Consider the following 8,102-nt stretch of genomic DNA (forward strand, 5'->3'; position numbering starts at 1 on the left):
ATGTTTGAAATAAATATGGAATGTGGGAATATTACAAAAAATTTTAAAAAACCGGGGAGATTGTAGGAGTGGGGATTGATATTTTTGGCAGGGGGTATTTACGCCGATCTCTGTAAGTTTAAATAACTGCAAATTTGACCTATAAACGCCGCGGAACGGTATATTTTTTTTCGTGTTTTTAAAAGAACTTTTAAATAATACCCGTGATTTGTTTGAAAGGGAATTAGTAAATTACTTGGAAGGCAAAAGGTTTGTATAGAGTTCTATGGGAAATTAATTGGTATCTTTTCCCAATTAAGGGGGCCCCTAAGTCATTCGAAGTTTCGCTGCTTTAAGTGCAACATACCAGTACTAATGTCAAAGCAAAACGATTTTTTGGGAGTATCGGCAATTTTCGATGAAGATTCCTTGCTGAATGACATTCCTTCTTCTGTCCATAAGGATTCTACGCAGTTTTTTGGACCCCCTTCTTTTTCCGCAGACAGAAAACCCTCGTCAGACCTGGCCGACACGTTTAATCTATTAAGACTTATTTAGACTCAAAGCTCAACACTCTGAAGGAAGAACTTCTTGCGGGTAACGATTTTGACGATTTGGCTAAGAAACTCAAGAAATACGTTTCTGTGTCCTTTAAACACGAAGGAAACAAATTCAATTTGAATTCAATTATGAAATTCTGAACGATTTATCTAAAGTACAGAAAAAGTTGTCAGTTAAAGATTCTGCTTTTTCTCCCATTATTTCTTCTGTTATTAACAAGAGAAACAAGCTCATTCGTATAGCAGATAAATCACCAGCGGGTTGGACCACTGTAAGAGAATACGAGAGTGATGACCTCGCATCTAATTCGGACGACGAAAAACGTTTGCGACAGGCAGAGAATAGGGCGCTCCGGATACTCAGAGAGGAACGAAGATTCAAGCCTTATCAAGTAGATTTTTTAAAAATTACCTGTTTATGGCAAAGGTTTTAAAAGGAAACTTAGCTAAACATGTTGAATATGGAAAAGTATTGTTGCTAGCGATTTTGTTTTTGATACCATTAATAACGGTTATGTATTCCTTTTTCAGACGGCACCATCTCCAATGAAGTTCAAGAATAATAAGTAGCTCTTGAAAATGTTGAATTTGTAATGTTCATTTCAGATCTTTTAGAATCCGGCTGCATTGAAAATTTTTTCCAGCCTTTTGTTGTTACCCACTTAGTGTTGCAGTTAACAAAGGTTCGGGAAAAAGAGGCTAATTTTAGATTTGAGCGAATTGAATAAATTTGTAGATAAAAAGAAAGTAAAGTTTGAAGATTGGAATGTCGCTTTAAATTTTTTTCCCAAAAAAGAATGTTTTTTTTTTAAATTATTTAAAATCAGGATACCATCATATTGATTTATGTAGAAAACAGCTGACATATTTTTCGTTTTGTTGGAATGACCAGTTTTATTGCTTCAATGTTTTAGCGTTCGGTTTGACTTTGAACAGCCCCTTATATTTTTACGAAGTCCCTTTAGACCATTGGTGAAACACTGGAGGAACCATGGTATTGACATTGTTCTTTATCTTGATGATGGGTTCGGTTTTGGTAACAATTACGAAAATTGTTTGAAAGCTTCGAATTTTGTTCGTAATTCTCTTGTTCAAGCACGTTATTAATCAATGTTAAAAAGTCAATATTTCAGCCCAAACAGACTATGGAGTGGCTTGGCTTGATATGGGATTCCAAGACAGCATCTTTAATATCCCGGAAAAGAAGAATAGGGACGCTTAAGATTCTTTGAAATTTATAATGAATACTTTTCCTTTGATTACAGCCGAAACTCCCGGTTTGCGGTCAGATTATTTCGATGTCACCTTTTTACGGAAATGTTTGTAGTTTGATGACAAGACATATTTTTTTAGCAGTGGAGAGCAGAGTCATTGGGAAAAATTTTAAAAATTTTGAATTTCCAGACATCGTCAAAACAAAACGAAATTTTGGTCACAAAATTTTTTTAAAGTTAAATCTTAGGCGTTTAATTCAAAATTTTCCTTTTTACTATAGCGTTTTCAGATGCTAGCAATGTTGCTGCTGGTGCTTACACTGTTGAAATGAACGAAAATGTTTTCCATCATGTTTGGTCAGAAGCTGAATCTTTGATGAGTTCAACTTGGAGAGAGCTTGGGCAATTCAATTAAAAATAAATAACAAGTTTATAAACTTCAAAATTTAAAATGGTGACGTGATCAAATCCGTGAAGGCCGAAGGCCTTCTCAGAAGATTTGATCACGTACCGACCTACTATAATTCCCACTGAAGTTTATAAACTTGTCAATTATTACTTATATATACATTTGAGACAGACAATTAAAATTTTTCGATTTTAAATTATTGCACTAACCGTCCGTGAGATTTTAAAGATGACGTGGTTAAATCGGCTTGTATGGCGGTTCGCTTCGAATTCATTAGGCTAAGGAATCTATTTTGAAGGGAATATTTTGTGAAAGGCTACTTGTGATCAGTGATAGTGAAAATTGTTGTCTGGGAATATTTTTTTCGTGAAAAGTGATAATCGATGCTGAAAAGACACAGAAAACACGTCCGAAGTTTGATGATAAAAAGTTGGAGGAATTTCGGTCGCCGGAAAGGGATTGGTGGATCCGATGGATTAGACACTAGTCCGAGCCAGTTAATTTGCAATTTGATCAAAAACATTCTACGATTTCAGTAACTAAAGGCAATTTATGTAAAACACTGATAAACACGGAGACATGGCCAGCTTTACACTGAACTACGAAAACCCCGAGGTGTTTCAGATGTTCATGGCATGGTTGCAATGATATTTTTCAACAGATTTACAATTTATCGTGAGTAAATTTTAAAAGAAAAAAAATAAGAGTTTATGTTGAAAATTTAACCAAAGGCTACCCAAAAAATAAGGATGAATGTTAGAGACTGTGCAATTAACAAAAGTGAAGAAAAATGTAAACAAACGCTAGCCTAGTTTGTCTATTACACAGGTTTATTCATAGACAAAAACTGTGTGAAAATTTGTTTACATTGTAAATAAAATAATTATCATTTTATTTGGTTTTTGTTCATTTTTATACATGAAAAGCAAGTAGAGCAGGTTATTTCATAATTTATGTATCGGTAGATATTATTGCGCCGTGATTAGGTCACGTATTGACCTCTCCCTTTAAAACTTCATACAGAATTGAAGATATTTTCTTTTGTATGTTTATATAATGGAGAGATACCACAAATGTATATATTTAGCTTTATTTTCTTTTTCCAGTTCACTCCAAGGCAAATCTGTGCGGTGGACACGACAACCAAAACTGCGTAAAATTGTCCAGAGAGGCAGTACAAAAATTCATTTACATGATCTAGCATTTAGTACATTTTCTATTTGTGCAGAATCTGGTATTTCTTTGAATTTAGTTTGGATTCCAAGAGAGCTGAATAAAAAACCCATTACATTTCTTATGTTATTGATTTTGATGATTGGCAAACTAACACAGATTTTTTTTAATTTAAATTTAAAGTGGGGTCCACATACGGTGAATTTGCTAATGCCCAAAATACCAAATTACAGAGATTCAATTCTTTATTTTAGTGTCCTACTACAGAGGCTGTAGAGTTTTTTTGAAAAACTGGAAATTCGAAAATAATTGGCCAGTTCCACCCATCTATTTGGTTTTAGCAATTAAGCATTTAAAATTATGTAGAGCTAGTGGTACGTTAATCGTTCCAAAATGGCCATCATCTCCTTTTGGACTATGTTGTTTGGTCAAAATATGACATTCAAGAATTTTGTGATTGATGTACTAGAATTTGAGCCACATCAAAATGTGTTTTGTCATGGTATGAATAATAAAAGCCTTTATGGCTCAAGTTATTTAATTCTAGAGTACTGGCTGTGAGGATTTGCTGTGAAACAGTTTAACTGGGCCCCTTTTAAGGTCTTAAAGAAACTGGCAAGGGTTTAAAAGATTAATTTGTTTAGCATGGCCCTTTCAAGAACTGTCTTGATGAAGATGGCAAGGTTAAAAGTGATAATTGTGACTGAAATTTTTGTACAGATGATTTTTTGATGTAGACACGGCCCTTTTAAAACTTTTTCTTGATGAAACTACAAGGTCAAAGTTATATGTATATAAATTTTGTTGATACAAGTATCGCATTATATGCACAGTAATGAACATATTAAAAAAAAAAAAAAACGGTTATTATTTTTATTTTTTTGGACAAGGCCATGTTTAATTTGGCGAGGTCCTGCTGATTAAGTTATCATGCTTTATATACAGCATTATGAGAATACTGTAGGTTTAATTTACTGGTTTTGTAGGACAAGGCCTTGTTTGGGAGGTCCTGATATTCTAATAATTGGTATTTTAGTATTATTTTTCTTTTTTTAAATTTATCATTTTTGCAGATATCTTTAAATGGGCAAATGGGAATCTTCCTGGAAATGTGTGAAACCACAGTTAAAAAAACTAGCTGACAAACTCCCTTCTTTTGTGAAAAATCAAAGGCGGATAATGCTAAAAAACAATTTCAGCTGCATTCAACAGATTCTGTAAGTGGTGTTCTAGTTATCCTCCATTCCTGCTTCAGATTATAATATTTCATTGTACTTGGTCAAACTTGTGAAACTTGTAATTCAGTGAATACAATCGATGAAGCGTTTTATGCTTTTCTGGGCACATAAACTATCTGGGTACCCCAACCGTGTTCCTCGGATCTCACAATTCTCACCAGGGAAGGATGTCACAGATCAATTGGTCACTGATCTAACAACAAAAAAGAACCTATTACACCTGAAATTCTTAAAAGCATATGTGTATTGCATGGGAAGGAAACGTGTAACTTTTAACCTTAGAATCGCATGTATGTGTATTTTAATTTCACAGGTTTTTTTAGGTTTTCAGAATAAGTTAATATTAGAATGTGTACATTTTCATTATCACATGGCTTCGAGGGTGACATACCAGAATTTTCCCCCCAGGTGACAGGAAAGCCCTGGAGTGTTTTGTCACGAAACATAGGGGGATATAACACTCCAGGGCTTTCCTGTCAACAGGGGCAAATATTCCGATAGTGCCCCAGGCTTGTGGTATATGTTATATGACATTTTTAAAACTAAAAAAAAAAATTTAAAACATTTAAAATCGTTGAAATTTTCACAAATAATCCAGAAATGCTTTTTTTACTTTTAACCCCCATTGTTTACATTTGCTTAGCAACCGACGTCATAACATCTCGAACCCGAGCTAAAATGCTTAACGTAACAACACGTGAACGTGATCGAAAGGATGACATAACTGTTTCCGGGGAGGGTTGACTAACTGTTTCCGGGGCATAACTGTTTCCGGTGTGACTCGGCATTTTTCAGGGTTTTTAGCGAAACTTATTACATTTGTGATATAATAGGAAAACTTATTCAAAAATGTTATAAACCTTTTTGATGATCATATGACAATTTTTATACAAAAAAATAAGATGATCGTTATATGAAAGGAAGTACCGTGTACATATCAGGTACTGGCGTGTTTCATGTCCTATTATTATCACGAAAAAAATTTGAGAAAGCCAAGAGTTCACCTGGTTCAAATGAGTTTTTTTTTCGTTTATAAATTTTTGTAAAAAAATAGGTATGTTTCCTTAATAGGACATAAAAGTTTGTCATATACCCGAGCCAGGAATTTTTTTTGTCTGGGTTAATTTATTGGGTTAGATAAGAGCAAATTTGGTTTGCATAGCCTTCGTGCAGGCGGTGCCACTGCAACCGCTAATTCTAATTTTTACAGACTTTTCAAAAAGCATGGCAGATGGCGATCAGATTCAGCTAAAGATGGTTATGGAAAGAAAATTTACAGCAGAAATTATTTGTTACAAAAAGTCTCGGGATTTAGGGGGGGGGGTGTTTTTTGAGAAACAACTTTTTAAACTTTTTTTTTATCGTCAATAGTTGTTGCACTCGCGCATGCGAGCTCATCCTTTTTGGGTTTGAGTTTTTTTTTATAAATAATTTATGTTGTTTTTAACTGGGGAATTTAGAACATAAATATATTTTTAAAAGTTACGGTAAACACGTTGGGTTTTTTAACGGGAATTTTCAAGGGGGCGTGGCTGTATCGAAGATCGATTGGTTTAAGATTTCGCGGTTCTGTAGGTTAAAATCATGCTAGGCTGTTATTGTGTATTGGGTTGTATTAAGGGGCTTTTAAGTCATTCAAATTTGCTGCTTTAAGTGCAACAGACTCCCCCCCCCCCCCACCCCTCCCCAATTATTATTTTGAATGGTTTTTCTTTTTATGAATGTGTTCATTAAATTATCGTTTCTCTTTTTTAGAACGGGATATTACTTGTATGTGACGAAGATTTATTTATGTTATCATGATTGTAAAATTAAAAAGCTGTTGCACTCGCGCATGCAGCTATCCTATATATTGGGTTTGGGTTTTTTTTTATGAATAATTTATGTTCGTTTGAACTGGTGAATGTAGAACATAAAACGGGATTTAAAAATATTTACATTATACCAAAATATTAATTAAAAAAAATGAAAAAAAAAAAATCTATACATAAATACATGCAAATAGCACTAATTATAAGTCTAGGTAAAAATGTTCAATGAGCATAAAACTTTTTCACTACATTCAATGTCCACTAAATTAAATGTCAGTGACACCCCATACAAGTTTATGTCCAATACTATATATTTACAAAAATTTGGATTTCAAAGACTCATTTATGATTTATTCCTTTAAATTTTTCATAAGTAAAGTTATAAAATCTGTTACTATAGATACTACATATGTATTTGAAAAATGTTGGAAATGAAAACAGAAAAAAAAAATGTCGGAAATTAAAGCTAAAAAATGTCAGAAATGAAAAATTGATTTTCCCAAAAAATTCCCGGGAAAATGAAATGCAGTCCTTTACAGACTGGTCATACAGATGAGATTAGCCCTTTTAAATGAGACCGTATTTAAACCGATGTCCCCTTTTATGGGGCGAGAACAAAAACATCCCTCACTGCTAATATCCCTACATATACATTTATAGACATACATAAATAAATGCAATTACTAAATATTAAAATTTTCTAGTTTATAATTAATTAATATATGATGACCTGTTTTTAAAAATAATTGATGGATATGTAGGAAGCACAGTTTTGGCATTGTTACCCCCTTAGCCCCCAAAAAAGTAAAAAAAATATTCAGTATATTGATTTATTGTTATTACATACAGATGGATCAACAAAGTGACCCTGTCCTTATTCGCCGTCGTTAAAGTGAGCATGTCAGCATTTTAAGCCCCAGGATTCTAAGTAGAGGGCCAAACAGGCATGTAATTATATGCGTGTAAATTTGTACCATCGTAAAACATTCTGTCAATTAATTGGAGCATGTTAAAAAAGTACACAATACATAAGTAACATAAACTATAACAAGCAACAAAGTAGGATCACAGATATGTATACTAATAAGAATATAAAATACGTGTATATTCAAACAAACAAGTAATATTTTTTAATACTTTGATCTAAGGGGTATTAATTTACAATTCGAAAGCAAAATGAAATACACATATCAACACAACAACAAAGGTCATGCTAATCTGTGATTTAAAAATATGCAATCGTGAATGGACATATTTCCCCTTTTTGTCCGACACTTCCATCAAATTTAACTTTTGCAGCTACTCTAAAATAGGTACAAGCAGTATAGGATTCACATTCACTTAAAAAGTCTCCCCCAATCTCCATTCTTATAAGATTAAGTAAAACAAGCAATTCTTTAAACTCCCAAAAACCTACAAGCTCCTAATCTGTAGCTCCTTATTACGGTTGATTACTGTTTCTACTTCTTGGACATTTATTTGATTGTCTCTAAACCTGTTTGGATTTTAACAATTCTATAACATTATACTTTCATGTAAATTAATTGATTTTGATTAAATGCTATATACATTTGTTAAAAGCCTATTATCCGATTAACGAAGAAGCCGTTATCACCAGCGAAGCAACGGTAAATTCACTACGGGTGACATTCCATAAAAAAAGCACTGCCCCCGAAATTTATATGCACAAATCGATCTGTCATTGAATTTTTTGGGTC

The 8,102-nt window shown here is 33.2% G+C and overlaps 1 pseudogene; it reads left to right on the forward strand.

Moving 5' to 3' along the window:
• The first annotated feature begins 354 nt into the window (after positions 1-354).
• Positions 355-931, forward strand: LOC134257468 (uncharacterized; annotated as a pseudogene).
• The last annotated feature ends 7,171 nt before the right edge of the window (positions 932-8,102 follow it).

This window comes from Saccostrea cucullata, unplaced genomic scaffold, assembly GCF_032062105.1.
Source record: "Saccostrea cucullata isolate Sc308-1 unplaced genomic scaffold, CSIRO_AGI_Scuc_v1 ctg16054, whole genome shotgun sequence".
Classification (NCBI taxonomy): Eukaryota; Metazoa; Mollusca; class Bivalvia; order Ostreida; family Ostreidae; genus Saccostrea; species Saccostrea cuccullata.